Genomic DNA, 18,568 nt, shown 5'->3' with positions numbered 1-18,568 from the left:
TTCAAAGATGGCAATGGTAAAAATAAATTAATAGGTGCTTATGGTATTAATTACATTTATTAATGTTTGGAACTCAATTCCCAATAACAATTCTTATCAAAGTCCTCTTGAAACGATTATAATCTGTAGAACTAAAAAATGCAGTTTCTTAAACACTGCAGCCTGGTAGCAACAAAGTCGAGTTAACTTTTGTCAGTTGGACTACGCAGTTACTGTTTTCAATAATAACCCAAACATCAATCAAGATATGAAAAGACATAAAGAGCTGATTGACCCCGACGTGATTTGAAGACGCAACCTTCTGATCTGGAGTCAGACGCACTACCGTTGCGCCACGAGGTCAGTTGAAAAGTGTTGTTGTTCCCATACTTCACATGAAAAGTGCATGATAAAATATATGGACACCATCTTGAAATTTGCTACTTATAATCACAGTTTGGAAAAGATATAAACAAGGATGAATTAAGGTCTTCACTTTCAGATTCAGGGATTTCCAATTAAAAATTTAGAATATAGTAATAAACCCTTTTTTCTTACAAATTCCAAGATGACAATGGTATGAACAAATTAATAGGTGTTTCTGACTTGCCACAAATTTTCTGTTTTGAACTCAGTTCCCAATGATATATCTCATCAAAGGATTGTTGAAAAGATTTTATTCAGTAGAATTAAAAAAGCAATTTTTCAAACACTTTCCTGACAGGTGGCAACAAGATCATGATAATCTATTGTCAGTTAGAATACGCAGTTTCTGTTTTCAATCTTAACCCAAACATCGATCAACTTTTAAAAAGATGAAAGAGATACTTGAACGTGACATAATTTAAACATGCATCATTCTGACCAGGAGTAAGGCGCACTACCGTCAGTGTATGAGGACAGCTGTAAAACTTGCTTGCTACCATAATTCACTTGTAAAGTGCATGAGGAAATATACAGACACCATCTTGAAATTTGCTACTTTAAATCACAGTTTAGAAAAGTAATAACAAGGATGAATTAGGATCTTCACGTTCCGATTCAGGGATTTCCAGTTTAAAGTTTAGATTCTAGTAATAAGCCTGATTTTCTTACAAATTCAAAGATGACAATGGTATGAACAAAGCGATAGGTGTTCCTGGCATTTATTACATTTATTAATGTTTTTAACTCAATTCCCAATAATATTTCTCATCAAAGTATTGTTGATAAGATTTTAATCTATAGAATTAAAAAAACACTTTTTTAAAAACTGTTCTGACCTGTGTCAACAACGTTGTGTTAATCTATTTTCATTTTGGATTACCCAGTTTCTGTTTTCAATCTTAACCCAAACATCGATCAAGCTATAAAAATATGAAAGAGCTGCTTGACCATGACGTGATTTGAATACACAACTTTCTGATATGGATTCAGAAGCACTACAGTTGAATTAAGATCTTCACAATCAGATTCAGTGATTTCCAGTCAAAAATTAAGAATCTGGTAATAAACCCTCTTTTCTTACAAATTCAAAGATGGCAATGGTAAAAATAAATTAATAGGTGCTTATGGCATTAATTACATTTATTAATGTTTGGAACTCAATTCCCAATAACAATTCTTATCAAAGTCCTCTTGAAACGATTATAATCTGTAGAACTAAAAAATGCAGTTTCTTAAACACTGCAGCCTGGTAGCAACAAAGTCGAGTTAACTTTTGTCAGTTGGACTACGCAGTTACTGTTTTCAATAATAACACAAACATCAATCAAGTTATGAAAAGACATAAAGAGCTGATTGACACCGACGTGATTTGAAGACGCAACCTTCTGATGTCGAGTCAGACGCACTACCGTTGCGCCACGAGGTCAGTTGAAAAGTGTTGTTGTTCCCATACTTCACATGAAAAGTGCATGATAAAATATATGGACACCATCTTGAAATTTGCTACTTATAATCACAGTTTGGAAAAGGTATAAACAAGGATGAATTAAGGTCTTCACTTTCAGATTCAGGGATTTCCAATTAAAAATTTAGAATATAGTAATAAGCCCTTTTTTCTTACAAATTCAAAGATGACAATGGTATGAACAAATTAATAGGTGTTTCTGACTTGCCACAAATTTCCTGTTTTGAACTCAGTTCCCAATGATATATCTCATCAAAGGATTGTTGAAAAGATTTTATTCAGTAGAATTAAAAAAGCAATTTTTCAAACACTTTCCTGACAGGTGGCAACAAGATCATGATAATCTATTGTCAGTTACAATACGCAGTTTCTGTTTTCAATCTTAACCCAAACATCGATCAACTTTTAAAAAGATGAAAGAGATACTTGAACGTGACATAATTTAAACATGCATCATTCTGACCAGGAGTAAGGCGCACTACCGTCAGTGTATGAGGACAGCAGTAAAACTTGCTTGCTCCCATAATTCACTTGTAAAGTGCATGAGGAAATATACAGACACCATCTTGAAATTTGCTACTTTAAATCACAGTTTAGAAAAGTAATAACAAGGATGAATTAGGATCTTCACGTTCCGATTCAGGGATTTCCAGTTTAAAGTTTAGATTCTAGTAATAAGCCTGATTTTCTTACAAATTCAAAGATGACAATGGTATGAACAAAGCGATAGGTGTTCCTGGCATTTATTACATTTATTAATGTTTTTAACTCAATTCCCAATAATATTTCTCATCAAAGTATTGTTGATAAGATTTTAATCTATAGAATTAAAAAAACACTTTTTTAAAAACTGTTCTGACCTGTGTCAACAACGTTGTGTTAATCTATTTTCAGTTGGATTACCCAGTTTCTGTTTTCAATCTTAACCCAAACATCGATCAAGCTATAAAAATATGAAAGAGCTGCTTGACCATGACGTGATTTGAATACACAACTTTCTGATATGGATTCAGAAGCACTACAGTTGAATTAAGATCTTCACAATCAGATTCAGTGATTTCCAGTCAAAAATTAAGAATCTGGTAATAAACCCTCTTTTCTTACAAATTCAAAGATGGCAATGGTAAAAATAAATTAATAGGTGCTTATGGCATTAATTACATTTATTAATGTTTGGAACTCAATTCCCAATAACAATTCCTATCAAAGTCCTCTTGAAACGATTATAATCTGTAGAACTAAAAAATGCAGTTTCTTAAACACTGCAGCCTGGTAGCAACAAAGTCGAGTTAACTTTTGTCAGTTGGACTACGCAGTTACTGTTTTCAATAATAACCCAAACATCAATCAAGATATGAAAAGACATAAAGAGCTGATTGACCCCAACGTGATTTGAACACGCAACCTTCTGATCTGGAGTGAGACACGGTACTGTTGCGCCACGAGGTCAGTTGAAAAGTGTTGTTGCTCCCATACTTCACATGAAAAGTGCATGATAAAATATATGGACACCATCTTGAAATTTGCTACTTATAATCACAGTTTGGAAAAGATATAAACAAGGATGAATTAAGGTCTTCACTTTCAGATTCAGGGATTTCCAATTAAAAATTTAGAATATAGTTATAATCCCTTTTTTCTTACAAATTCAAAGATGACAATGGTATGAACAAATTAATAGTTGTTTCTCACTTGCCACAAATTTTCTGTTTTGAACTCAGTTCCCAATGATATATCTCATCAAAGGATTGTTGAAAAGATTTTATTCAGTAGAATTAAAAAAGCAATTTTTCAAACACTTTCCTGACAGGTGGCAACAAGATCATGATAATCTATTGTCAGTTAGAATACGCAGTTTCTGTTTTCAATCTTAACCCAAACATCGATCAACTTTTAAAAAGATGAAAGAGATACTTGAACATGACATAATTTAAACATGCATCATTCTGACCAGGAGTAAGGCGCACTACCGTCAGTGTATGAGGACAGCTGTAAAACTTGCTTGCTCCCATAATTCACTTGTAAAGTGCATGAGGAAATATACAGACACCATCTTGAAATTTGCTACTTTAAATCACAGTTTAGAAAAGTAATAACAAGGATGAATTAGGATCTTCACGTTCCGATTCAGGGATTTCCAGTTTAAAGTTTAGATTCTAGTAATAAGCCTGATTTTCTTACAAATTCAAAGATGACAATGGTATGAACAAAGCGATAGGTGTTCCTGGCATTTATTACATTTATTAATGTTTTTAACTCAATTCCCAATAATATTTCTCATCAAAGTATTGTTGATAAGATTTTAATCTATAGAATTAAAAAAAACACTTTTTTAAAAACTGTTCTGACCTGTGTCAACAACGTTGTGTTAATCTATTTTCAGTTGGATTACCCAGTTTCTGTTTTCAATCTTAACCCAAACATCGATCAACTTTTAAAAAGATGAAAGAGATACTTGAACGTGACATAATTTAAACATGCATCATTCTGACCAGGAGTAAGGCGCACTACCGTCAGTGTATGAGGACAGCAGTAAAACTTGCTTGCTCCCATAATTCACTTGTAAAGTGCATGAGGAAATATACAGACACCATCTTGAAATTTGCTACTTTAAATCACAGTTTAGAAAAGTAATAACAAGGATGAATTAGGATCTTCACGTTCCGATTCAGGGATTTCCAGTTTAAAGTTTAGATTCTAGTAATAAGCCTGATTTTCTTAGAAATTCAAAGATGACAATGGTATGAACAAAGCGATAGGTGTTCCTGGCATTTATTACATTTATTAATGTTTTTAACTCAATTCCCAATAATATTTCTCATCAAAGTATTGTTGATAAGATTTTAATCTATAGAATTAAAAAAACACTTTTTTAAAAACTGTTCTGACCTGTGTCAACAACGTTGTGTTAATCTATTTTCAGTTGGATTACCCAGTTTCTGTTTTCAATCTTAACCCAAACATCGATCAAGCTATAAAAATATGAAAGAGCTGCTTGACCATGACGTGATTTGAATACACAACTTTCTGATATGGATTCAGAAGCACTACAGTTGAATTAAGATCTTCACAATCAGATTCAGTGATTTCCAGTCAAAAATTAAGAATCTGGTAATAAACCCTCTTTTCTTACAAATTCAAAGATGGCAATGGTAAAAATAAATTAATAGGTGCTTATGGCATTAATTACATTTATTAATGTTTGGAACTCAATTCCCAATAACAATTCCTATCAAAGTCCTCTTGAAACGATTATAATCTGTAGAACTAAAAAATGCAGTTTCTTAAACACTGCAGCCTGGTAGCAACAAAGTCGAGTTAACTTTTGTCAGTTGGACTACGCAGTTACTGTTTTCAATAATAACCCAAACATCAATCAAGATATGAAAAGACATAAAGAGCTGATTGACCCCAACGTGATTTGAACACGCAACCTTCTGATCTGGAGTGAGACACGGTACTGTTGCGCCACGAGGTCAGTTGAAAAGTGTTGTTGCTCCCATACTTCACATGAAAAGTGCATGACAAAATATATGGACACCATCTTGAAATTTGCTTCTTATAATCACAGTTTGGAAAAGATATAAACAAGGATGAATTAAGGTCTTCACTTTCAGATTCAGGGATTTCCAATTAAAAATTTAGAATATAGTAATAAACCCTTTTTTCTTACAAATTCAAAGATGACAATGGTATGAACAAATTAATAGGTGTTTCTGACTTGCCACAAATTTCCTGTTTTGAACTCAGTTCCCAATGATATATCTCATCAAAGGATTGTTGAAAAGATTTTATTCAGTAGAATTAAAAAAGCAATTTTTCAAACACTTTCCTGACAGGTGGCAACAAGATCATGATAATCTATTGTCAGTTAGAATACGCAGTTTCTGTTTTCAATCTTAACCCAAACATCGATCAACTTTTAAAAAGATGAAAGAGATACTTGAACGTGACATAATTTAAACATGCATCATTCTGACCAGGGGTAAGGCGCACTACCGTCAGTGTATGAGAACAGCAGTAAAACTTGCTTGCTCCCATAATTCACTTGTAAAGTGCATGAGGAAATATACAGACACCATCTTGAAATTTGCTACTTTAAATCACAGTTTAGAAAAGTAATAACAAGGATGAATTAGGATCTTCATGTTCCGATTCAGGTATTTCCAGTTTAAAGTTTAGATTCTAGTAATAAGCCTGATTTTCTTACAAATTCAAAGATGACAATGGTATGAACAAAGCGATAGGTGTTCCTGGCATTTATTACATTTATTAATGTTTTTAACTCAATTCCCAATAATATTTCTCATCAAAGTATTGTTGATAAGATTTTAATCTATAGAATTAAAAAAACACTTTTTTAAAAACTGTTCTGACCTGTGTCAACAACGTTGTGTTAACCTATTTTCAGTTGGATTACCCAGTTTCTGTTTTCAATCTTAACCCAAACATCGATCAAGCTATAAAAATATGAAAGAGCTGCTTGACCATGACGTGATTTGAATACACAACTTTCTGATATGGATTCAGAAGCACTACAGTTGAATTAAGATCTTCACAATCAGATTCAGTGATTTCCAGTCAAAAATTAAGAATCTGGTAATAAACCCTCTTTTCTTACAAATTCAAAGATGGCAATGGTAAAAATAAATTAATAGGTGCTTATGGCATTAATTACATTTACTAATGTTTGGAACTCAATTCCCAATAACAATTCTTATCAAAGTCCTCTTGAAACGATTACAATCTGTAGAACTAAAAAATGCAGTATCTTAAACACTGCAGCCTGGTAGCAACAAAATCGAGTTAACTTTTGTCAGTTGGACTACGCAGTTACTGTTTTCAATAATAACCCAAACATCAATCAAGATATGAAAAGACATAAAGAGCTGATTGACTCTGACGTGATTTGAACACGCAACCTTCTGATCTGGAGTCAGACGCGCTACTGTTGCGCCACGAGGTCAGTTGAAAAGTGTTGTTGCTCCCATACTTCACATGAAAAGTGCATGATAAAATATATGGACACCATCTTGAAATTTGCTTCTTATAATCACAGTTTGGAAAAGATATAAACAAGGATGAATTAAGGTCTTCACTTTCAGATTCAGGGATTTCCAATGAAAAATTTAGAATATAGTAATAAACCCTTTTTTCTTACAAATTCAAAGATGACAATGGTATGAACAAATTAATAGGTGTTTCTGACTTGCCACAAATTTCCTGTTTTGAACTCAGTTCCCAATGATATATCTCATCAAAGGATTGTTGAAAAGATTTTATTCAGTAGAATTAAAAAAGCAATTTTTCAAACACTTTCCTGACAGGTGGCAACAAGATCATGATAATCTATTGTCAGTTAGAATACGCAGTTTCTGTTTTCAATCTTAACCCAAACATCGATCACCTTTTAAAAAGATGAAAGAGATACTTGAACGTGACATAATTTAAACATGCATCATTCTGACCAGGGGTAAGGCGCACTACCGTCAGTGTATGAGAACAGCAGTAAAACTTGCTTGCTCCCATAATTCACTTGTAAAGTGCATGAGGAAATATACAGACACCATCTTGAAATTTGCTACTTTAAATCACAGTTTAGAAAAGTAATAACAAGGATGAATTAGGATCTTCATGTTCCGATTCAGGGATTTCCAGTTTAAAGTTTAGATTCTAGCAATAAGCCTGATTTTCTTACAAATTCAAAGATGACAATGGTATGAACAAAGCGATAGGTGTTCCTGGCATTTATTACATTTATTAATGTTTTTAACTCAATTCCCAATAATATTTCTCATCAAAGTATTGTTGATAAGATTTTAATCTATAGAATTAAAAAAACACTTTTTTAAAAACTGTTCTGACCTGTGTCAACAACGTTGTGTTAATCTATTTTCAGTTGGATTACCCAGTTTCTGTTTTCAATCTTAACCCAAACATCGATCAAGCTATAAAAATATGAAAGAGCTGCTTGACCATGACGTGATTTGAATACACAACTTTCTGATATGGATTCAGAAGCACTACAGTTGAATTAAGATCTTCACAATCAGATTCAGTGATTTCCAGTCAAAAATTAAGAATCTGGTAATAAACCCTCTTTTCTTACAAATTCAAAGATGGCAATGGTAAAAATAAATTAATAGGTGCTTATGGCATTAATTACATTTATTAATGTTTGGAACTCAATTCCCAATAACAATTCTTATCAAAGTCCTCTTGAAACGATTATAATCTGTAGAACTAAAAAATGCAGTTTCTTAAACACTGCAGCTTGGTAGCAACAAAGTCGAGTTAAATTTTGTCAAGTTGGACTACGCAGTTGCTGTTTTCAATAATAACCCAAGCATCAATTAAGATATGAAAAGACATAAAGAGCTGATCGACCCCGACGTGATTTGAACACGCAACCTTCTGATGTCGAGTCAGACGCACTACCGTTGCGCCACGAGGTCAGTTGAAAAGTGTTGTTGTTCCCATACTTCACATGAAAAGTGCATGATAAAATATATGGACACCATCTTGAAATTTGCTACTTATAATCACAGTTTGGAAAAGGTATAAACAAGGATGAATTAAGGTCTTCACTTTCAGATTCAGGGATTTCCAATTAAAAATTTAGAATATAGTAATAAGCCCTTTTTTCTTACAAATTCAAAGATGACAATGGTATGAACAAATTAATAGGTGTTTCTGACTTGCCACAAATTTCCTGTTTTGAACTCAGTTCCCAATGATATATCTCATCAAAGGATTGTTGAAAAGATTTTATTCAGTAGAATTAAAAAAGCAATTTTTCAAACACTTTCCTGACAGGTGGCAACAAGATCATGATAATCTATTGTCAGTTAGAATACGCAGTTTCTGTTTTCAATCTTAACCCAAACATCGATCAACTTTTAAAAAGATGAAAGAGATACTTGAACGTGACATAATTTAAACATGCATCATTCTGACCAGGAGTAAGGCGCACTACCGTCAGTGTATGAGGACAGCAGTAAAACTTGCTTGCTCCCATAATTCACTTGTAAAGTGCATGAGGAAATATACAGACACCATCTTGAAATTTGCTACTTTAAATCACAGTTTAGAAAAGTAATAACAAGGATGAATTAGGATCTTCACGTTCCGATTCAGGGATTTCCAGTTTAAAGTTTAGATTCTAGTAATAAGCCTGATTTTCTTACAAATTCAAAGATGACAATGGTATGAACAAAGCGATAGGTGTTCCTGGCATTTATTACATTTATTAATGTTTTTAACTCAATTCCCAATAATATTTCTCATCAAAGTATTGTTGATAAGATTTTAATCTATAGAATTAAAAAAACACTTTTTTAAAAACTGTTCTGACCTGTGTCAACAACGTTGTGTTAATCTATTTTCAGTTGGATTACCCAGTTTCTGTTTTCAATCTTAACCCAAACATCGATCAAGCTATAAAAATATGAAAGAGCTGCTTGACCATGACGTGATTTGAATACACAACTTTCTGATATGGATTCAGAAGCACTACAGTTGAATTAAGATCTTCACAATCAGATTCAGTGATTTCCAGTCAAAAATTAAGAATCTGGTAATAAACCCTCTTTTCTTACAAATTCAAAGATGGCAATGGTAAAAATAAATTAATAGGTGCTTATGGCATTAATTACATTTATTAATGTTTGGAACTCAATTCCCAATAACAATTCCTATCAAAGTCCTCTTGAAACGATTATAATCTGTAGAACTAAAAAATGCAGTTTCTTAAACACTGCAGCCTGGTAGCAACAAAGTCGAGTTAACTTTTGTCAGTTGGACTACGCAGTTACTGTTTTCAATAATAACCCAAACATCAATCAAGATATGAAAAGACATAAAGAGCTGATTGACCCCAACGTGATTTGAACACGCAACCTTCTGATCTGGAGTGAGACACGGTACTGTTGCGCCACGAGGTCAGTTGAAAAGTGTTGTTGCTCCCATACTTCACATGAAAAGTGCATGATAAAATATATGGACACCATCTTGAAATTTGCTACTTATAATCACAGTTTGGAAAAGATATAAACAAGGATGAATTAAGGTCTTCACTTTCAGATTCAGGGATTTCCAATTAAAAATTTAGAATATAGTTATAATCCCTTTTTTCTTACAAATTCAAAGATGACAATGGTATGAACAAATTAATAGTTGTTTCTCACTTGCCACAAATTTTCTGTTTTGAACTCAGTTCCCAATGATATATCTCATCAAAGGATTGTTGAAAAGATTTTATTCAGTAGAATTAAAAAAGCAATTTTTCAAACACTTTCCTGACAGGTGGCAACAAGATCATGATAATCTATTGTCAGTTAGAATACGCAGTTTCTGTTTTCAATCTTAACCCAAACATCGATCAACTTTTAAAAAGATGAAAGAGATACTTGAACATGACATAATTTAAACATGCATCATTCTGACCAGGAGTAAGGCGCACTACCGTCAGTGTATGAGGACAGCTGTAAAACTTGCTTGCTCCCATAATTCACTTGTAAAGTGCATGAGGAAATATACAGACACCATCTTGAAATTTGCTACTTTAAATCACAGTTTAGAAAAGTAATAACAAGGATGAATTAGGATCTTCACGTTCCGATTCAGGGATTTCCAGTTTAAAGTTTAGATTCTAGTAATAAGCCTGATTTTCTTACAAATTCAAAGATGACAATGGTATGAACAAAGCGATAGGTGTTCCTGGCATTTATTACATTTATTAATGTTTTTAACTCAATTCCCAATAATATTTCTCATCAAAGTATTGTTGATAAGATTTTAATCTATAGAATTAAAAAAACACTTTTTTAAAAACTGTTCTGACCTGTGTCAACAACGTTGTGTTAATCTATTTTCAGTTGGATTACCCAGTTTCTGTTTTCAATCTTAACCCAAACATCGATCAAGCTATAAAAATATGAAAGAGCTGCTTGACCATGACGTGATTTGAATACACAACTTTCTGATATGGATTCAGAAGCACTACAGTTGAATTAAGATCTTCACAATCAGATTCAGTGATTTCCAGTCAAAAATTAAGAATCTGGTAATAAACCCTCTTTTCTTACAAATTCAAAGATGGCAATGGTAAAAATAAATTAATAGGTGCTTATGGCATTAATTACATTTACTAATGTTTGGAACTCAATTCCCAATAACAATTCTTATCAAAGTCCTCTTGAAACGATTACAATCTGTAGAACTAAAAAATGCAGTATCTTAAACACTGCAGCCTGGTAGCAACAAAATCGAGTTAACTTTTGTCAGTTGGACTACGCAGTTACTGTTTTCAATAATAACCCAAACATCAATCAAGATATGAAAAGACATAAAGAGCAGATTGACCCTGACGTGATTTGAACACGCAACCTTCTGATCTGGAGTCAGACGCGCTACTGTTGCGCCACGAGGTCAGTTGAAAAGTGTTGTTGCTCCCATACTTCACATGAAAAGTGCATGACAAAATATATGGACACCATCTTGAAATTTGCTTCTTATAATCACAGTTTGGAAAAGATATAAACAAGGATGAATTAAGGTCTTCACTTTCAGATTCAGGGATTTCCAATTAAAAATTTAGAATATAGTAATAAACCCTTTTTTCTTACAAATTCAAAGATGACAATGGTATGAACAAATTAATAGGTGTTTCTGACTTGCCACAAATTTCCTGTTTTGAACTCAGTTCCCAATGATATATCTCATCAAAGGATTGTTGAAAAGATTTTATTCAGTAGAATTAAAAAAGCAATTTTTCAAACACTTTCCTGACAGGTGGCAACAAGATCATGATAATCTATTGTCAGTTAGAATACGCAGTTTCTGTTTTCAATCTTAACCCAAACATCGATCAACTTTTAAAAAGATGAAAGAGATACTTGAACGTGACATAATTTAAACATGCATCATTCTGACCAGGGGTAAGGCGCACTACCGTCAGTGTATGAGAACAGCAGTAAAACTTGCTTGCTCCCATAATTCACTTGTAAAGTGCATGAGGAAATATACAGACACCATCTTGAAATTTGCTACTTTAAATCACAGTTTAGAAAAGTAATAACAAGGATGAATTAGGATCTTCATGTTCCGATTCAGGTATTTCCAGTTTAAAGTTTAGATTCTAGTAATAAGCCTGATTTTCTTACAAATTCAAAGATGACAATGGTATGAACAAAGCGATAGGTGTTCCTGGCATTTATTACATTTATTAATGTTTTTAACTCAATTCCCAATAATATTTCTCATCAAAGTATTGTTGATAAGATTTTAATCTATAGAATTAAAAAAACACTTTTTTAAAAACTGTTCTGACCTGTGTCAACAACGTTGTGTTAACCTATTTTCAGTTGGATTACCCAGTTTCTGTTTTCAATCTTAACCCAAACATCGATCAAGCTATAAAAATATGAAAGAGCTGCTTGACCATGACGTGATTTGAATACACAACTTTCTGATATGGATTCAGAAGCACTACAGTTGAATTAAGATCTTCACAATCAGATTCAGTGATTTCCAGTCAAAAATTAAGAATCTGGTAATAAACCCTCTTTTCTTACAAATTCAAAGATGGCAATGGTAAAAATAAATTAATAGGTGCTTATGGCATTAATTACATTTACTAATGTTTGGAACTCAATTCCCAATAACAATTCTTATCAAAGTCCTCTTGAAACGATTACAATCTGTAGAACTAAAAAATGCAGTATCTTAAACACTGCAGCCTGGTAGCAACAAAATCGAGTTAACTTTTGTCAGTTGGACTACGCAGTTACTGTTTTCAATAATAACCCAAGCATCAATCAAGATATGAAAAGACATAAAGAGCTGATTGACTCTGACGTGATTTGAACACGCAACCTTCTGATCTGGAGTCAGACGCGCTACTGTTGCGCCACGAGGTCAGTTGAAAAGTGTTGTTGCTCCCATACTTCACATGAAAAGTGCATGATAAAATATATGGACACCATCTTGAAATTTGCTTCTTATAATCACAGTTTGGAAAAGATATAAACAAGGATGAATTAAGGTCTTCACTTTCAGATTCAGGGATTTCCAATGAAAAATTTAGAATATAGTAATAAACCCTTTTTTCTTACAAATTCAAAGATGACAATGGTATGAACAAATTAATAGGTGTTTCTGACTTGCCACAAATTTCCTGTTTTGAACTCAGTTCCCAATGATATATCTCATCAAAGGATTGTTGAAAAGATTTTATTCAGTAGAATTAAAAAAGCAATTTTTCAAACACTTTCCTGACAGGTGGCAACAAGATCATGATAATCTATTGTCAGTTAGAATACGCAGTTTCTGTTTTCAATCTTAACCCAAACATCGATCAACTTTTAAAAAGATGAAAGAGATACTTGAACGTGACATAATTTAAACATGCATCATTCTGACCAGGGGTAAGGCGCACTACCGTCAGTGTATGAGAACAGCAGTAAAACTTGCTTGCTCCCATAATTCACTTGTAAAGTGCATGAGGAAATATACAGACACCATCTTGAAATTTGCTACTTTAAATCACAGTTTAGAAAAGTAATAACAAGGATGAATTAGGATCTTCATGTTCCGATTCAGGGATTTCCAGTTTAAAGTTTAGATTCTAGCAATAAGCCTGATTTTCTTACAAATTCAAAGATGACAATGGTATGAACAAAGCGATAGGTGTTCCTGGCATTTATTACATTTATTAATGTTTTTAACTCAATTCCCAATAATATTTCTCATCAAAGTATTGTTGATAAGATTTTAATCTATAGAATTAAAAAAACACTTTTTTAAAAACTGTTCTGACCTGTGTCAACAACGTTGTGTTAATCTATTTTCAGTTGGATTACCCAGTTTCTGTTTTCAATCTTAACCCAAACATCGATCAAGCTATAAAAATATGAAAGAGCTGCTTGACCATGACGTGATTTGAATACACAACTTTCTGATATGGATTCAGAAGCACTACAGTTGAATTAAGATCTTCACAATCAGATTCAGTGATTTCCAGTCAAAAATTAAGAATCTGGTAATAAACCCTCTTTTCTTACAAATTCAAAGATGGCAATGGTAAAAATAAATTAATAGGTGCTTATGGCATTAATTACATTTATTAATGTTTGGAACTCAATTCCCAATAACAATTCTTATCAAAGTCCTCTTGAAACGATTATAATCTGTAGAACTAAAAAATGCAGTTTCTTAAACACTGCAGCTTGGTAGCAACAAAGTCGAGTTAAATTTTGTCAAGTTGGACTACACAGTTGCTGTTTTCAATAATAACCCAAGCATCAATTAAGATATGAAAAGACATAAAGAGCTGATCGACCCCGACGTGATTTGAACACGCAACCTTCTGATCTGGAGTCAGACGCGCTACCGTTGCGCCACGAGGTCAGTTGAAAAGTGTTGTTGCTCCCATACTTCACATGAAAAGTGCATGATAAAATATATGGACACCATCTTGAAATTTGCTACTTATAATCACAGTTTGGAAAAGGTATAAACAAGGATGAATTAAGGTCTTCACTTTCAGATTCAGGGATTTCCAATTAAAAATTTAGAATATAGTAATAAACCCTTTTTTCTTACAAATTCAAAGATGACAATGGTATGAACAAATTAATAGGTGTTTCTGACTTGCCACAACTTTCCTGTTTTGAACCTAGTTCCCAATGATATATCTCATCAAAGGATTGTTGAAAAGATTTTATTCAGTAGAATTAAAAAAGCAATTTTTCAAACACTTTCCTGACAGGTGGCAACAAGATCATGATAATCTATTGTCAGTTAGAATACGCAGTTTCTGTTTTCAATCTTAACCCAAACATCGATCAACTTTTAAAAAGATGAAAGAGATACTTGAACGTGACATAATTTAAACATGCATCATTCTGACCAGGAGTAAGGCGCACTACCGTCAGTGTATGAGGACAGCAGTAAAACTTGCTTGCTCCCATAATTCACTTGTAAAGTGCATGAGGAAATATACAGACACCATCTTGAAATTTGCTACTTTAAATCACAGTTTAGAAAAGTAATAACAAGGATGAATTAGGATCTTCACGTTCCGATTCAGGGATTTCCAGTTTAAAGTTTAGATTCTAGTAATAAGCCTGATTTTCTTACAAATTCAAAGATGACAATGGTATGAACAAAGCGATAGGTGTTCCTGGCATTTATTAAATTTATTAATGTTTTTAACTCAATTCCCAATAATATTTCTCATCAAAGTATTGTTGATAAGATTTTAATCTATAGAATTAAAAAAACACTTTTTTAAAAACTGTTCTGACCTGTGTCAACAACGTTGTGTTAATCTATTTTCAGTTGGATTACCCAGTTTCTGTTTTCAATCTTAACCCAAACATCGATCAAGCTATAAAAATATGAAAGAGCTGCTTGACCATGACGTGATTTGAATACACAACTTTCTGATATGGATTCAGAAGCACTACAGTTGAATTAAGATCTTCACAATCAGATTCAGTGATTTCCAGTCAAAAATTAAGAATCTGGTAATAAACCCTCTTTTCTTACAAATTCAAAGATGGCAATGGTAAAAATAAATTAATAGGTGCTTATGGCATTAATTACATTTATTAATGTTTGGAACTCAATTCCCAATAACAATTCCTATCAAAGTCCTCTTGAAACGATTATAATCTGTAGAACTAAAAAATGCAGTTTCTTAAACACTGCAGCCTGGTAGCAACAAAGTCAAGTTAACTTTTGTCAGTTGGACTACGCAGTTACTGTTTTCAATAATAACCCAAACATCAATCAAGATATGAAAAGACATAAAGAGCTGAGTGACCCCGACGTGATTTGAACACGCAACCTTCTGATCTGGAGTCAGACGCGCTACCGTTGCGCCACGAGGTCAGTTGAAAAGTGTTGTTGCTCCCATACTTCACATGGAAAGTGCATGATAAAATATATGGACACCATCTTGAAATTTGCTACTTATAATCACAGTTTGGAAAAGATATAAACAAAGATGAATTAAGGTCTTCACTTTCAGATTCAGGGATTTCCAATTAAAAATTTAGAATATAGTAATAAACCCTTGTTTCTTACAAATTCAAAGATGACAATGGTATGAACAAATTAATAGGTGTTTCTGACTTGCCACAAATTTCCTGTTTTGAACTCAGTTCCCAATGATATATCTCATCAAAGGATTGTTGAAAAGATTTTATTCAGTAGAATTAAAAAAGCAATTTTTCAAACACTTTCCTGACAGGTGGCAACAAGATCATGATAATCTATTGTCAGTTAGAATACGCAGTTTCTGTTTTCAATCTTAACCCAAACATCGATCAACTTTTAAAAAGATGAAAGAGATACTTGAACGTGACATAATTTAAACATGCATCATTCTGACCAGGAGTAAGGCGCACTACCGTCAGTGTATGAGGACAGCAGTAAAACTTGCTTGCTCCCATAATTCACTTGTAAAGTGCATGAGGAAATATACAGACACCATCTTGAAATTTGCTACTTTAAATCACAGTTTAGAAAAGTAATAACAAGGATGAATTAGGATCTTCACGTTCCGATTCAGGGATTTCCAGTTTAAAGTTTAGATTCTAGTAATAAGCCTGATTTTCTTACAAATTCAAAGATGACAATGGTATGAACAAAGCGATAGGTGTTCCTGGCATTTATTACATTTATTAATGTTTTTAACTCAATTCCCAATAATATTTCTCATCAAAGTATTGTTGATAAGATTTTAATCTATAGAATTAAAAAAACACTTTTTTAAAAACTGTTCTGACCTGTGTCAACAAAGTTGTGTTAATCTATTTTCAGTTGGATTACCCAGTTTCTGTTTTCAATCTTAACCCAAACATCGATCAAGCTATAAAAATATGAAAGAGCTGCTTGACCATGACGTGATTTGAATACACAACTTTCTGATATGGATTCAGAAGCACTACAGTTGAATTAAGATCTTCACAATCAGATTCAGTGATTTCCAGTCAAAAATTAAGAATCTGGTAATAAACCCTCTTTTCTTACAAATTCAAAGATGGCAATGGTAAAAATAAATTAATAGGTGCTTATGGCATTAATTACATTTATTAATGTTTGGAACTCAATTCCCAATAACAATTCCTATCAAAGTCCTCTTGAAACGATTATAATCTGTAGAACTAAAAAATGCAGTTTCTTAAACACTGCAGCCTGGTAGCAACAAAGTCGAGTTAACTTTTGTCAGTTGGACTACGCAGTTACTGTTTTCAATAATAACCCAAACATCAATCAAGATATGAAAAGACATAAAGAGCTGAGTGACAACGACGTGATTTGAACACGAAACCTTCTGATCTGGAGTCAGACGCGCTACCGTTGCGCCACGAGGTCAGTTGAAAAGTGTTGTTGCTCCCATACTTCACATGAAAAGTGCATGATAAAATATATGGACACCATCTTGAAATTTGCTACTTATAATCACAGTTTGGAAAAGATATAAACAAAGATGAATTAAGGTCTTCACTTTCAGATTCAGGGATTTCCAATTAAAAATTTAGAATATAGTAATAAACCCTTTTTTCTTACAAATTCAAAGATGACAATGGTATGAACAAATTAATAGGTGTTTCTGACTTGCCACAAATTTTCTGTTTTGAACTCAGTTCCCAATGATATATCTCATCAAAGGATTGTTGAAAAGATTTTATTCAGTAGAATTAAAAAAGCAATTTTTCAAACACTTTCCTGACAGGTGGCAACAAGATCATGATAATCTATTGTCAGTTAGAATACGCAGTTTCTGTTTTCAATCTTAACCCAAACATCGATCAACTTTTAAAAAGATGAAAGAGATACTTGAACGTGACATAATTTAAACATGCATCATTCTGACCAGGAGTAAGGCGCATTACGGTCAGTGTATGAGGACAGCAGTAAAACTTGCTTGCTCCCATAATTCACTTGTAAAGTGCATGAGGAAATATACAGACACCATCTTGAAATTTGCTACTTTAAATCACAGTTTAGAAAAGTAATAACAAGGATGAATTAGGATCTTCACGTTCCGATTCAGGGATTTCCAGTTTAAAGTTTAGATTCTAGTAATAAGCCTGATTTTCTTACAAATTCAAAGATGACAATGGTATGAACAAAGCGATAGGTGTTCCTGGCATTTATTACATTTATTAATGTTTTTAACTCAATTCCCAATAATATTTCTCATCAAAGTATTGTTGATAAGATTTTAATCTATAGAATTAAAAAAACACTTTTTTAAAAACTGTTCTGACCTGTGTCAACAACGTTGTGTTAATCTGTTTTCAGTTGGATTACCCAGTTTCTGTTTTCAATCTTAACCCAAACATCGATCAAGCTATAAAAATATGAAAGAGCTGCTTGACCATGACGTGATTTGAATACACAACTTTCTGATATGGATTCAGAAGCACTACAGTTGAATTAAGATCTTCACAATCAGATTCAGTGATTTCCAGTCAAAAATTAAGAATCTGGTAATAAACCCTCTTTTCTTACAAATTCAAAGATGGCAATGGTAAAAATAAATTAATATGTGCTTATGGCATTAATTACATTTACTAATGTTTGGAACTCAATTCCCAATAACAATTCTTATCAAAGTCCTCTTGAAACGATTATAATCTGTAGAACTAAAAAATGCAGTTTCTTAAACACTGCAGCCTGGTA

General features: G+C 32.8%; 6 non-coding genes across 6 annotated transcripts; all 6 read right to left on the bottom strand.

Annotated features, from left to right (window-relative positions):
• Positions 1–270: 270 nt before the first annotated feature.
• TRNAW-CCA (transfer RNA tryptophan (anticodon CCA)) lies at positions 271–342 on the bottom strand. Its single transcript has one exon. It is a non-coding gene; the product is annotated as a tRNA-Trp (tRNA).
• Positions 343–8,253: 7,911 nt separating this feature from the next.
• On the bottom strand, positions 8,254–8,325 carry TRNAS-CGA (transfer RNA serine (anticodon CGA)). Its single transcript has one exon. It is a non-coding gene; the product is annotated as a tRNA-Ser (tRNA).
• A 2,904-nt stretch (positions 8,326–11,229) lies between these two features.
• TRNAW-CCA (transfer RNA tryptophan (anticodon CCA)) lies at positions 11,230–11,301 on the bottom strand. Its single transcript has one exon. It is a non-coding gene; the product is annotated as a tRNA-Trp (tRNA).
• Positions 11,302–14,206: 2,905 nt separating this feature from the next.
• Positions 14,207–14,278, bottom strand: TRNAW-CCA (transfer RNA tryptophan (anticodon CCA)). The gene has a single exon. It is a non-coding gene; the product is annotated as a tRNA-Trp (tRNA).
• A 1,416-nt stretch (positions 14,279–15,694) lies between these two features.
• TRNAW-CCA (transfer RNA tryptophan (anticodon CCA)) lies at positions 15,695–15,766 on the bottom strand. The gene has a single exon. It is a non-coding gene; the product is annotated as a tRNA-Trp (tRNA).
• Positions 15,767–17,182: 1,416 nt separating this feature from the next.
• Positions 17,183–17,254, bottom strand: TRNAW-CCA (transfer RNA tryptophan (anticodon CCA)). The gene has a single exon. It is a non-coding gene; the product is annotated as a tRNA-Trp (tRNA).
• Between the last annotated feature and the right edge of the window lie 1,314 nt (positions 17,255–18,568).

This window comes from Dendrobates tinctorius, unplaced genomic scaffold (genome assembly GCF_039654945.1).
Source record: "Dendrobates tinctorius isolate UK_male_01 unplaced genomic scaffold, ASM3965494v1 ptg000178l, whole genome shotgun sequence".
Lineage (NCBI taxonomy): Eukaryota > Metazoa > Chordata > Amphibia > Anura > Dendrobatidae > Dendrobates > Dendrobates tinctorius.
Note: the sequence above shows the minus strand (reverse complement) of the source record. Positions and strands in the feature narration are given on the sequence as shown.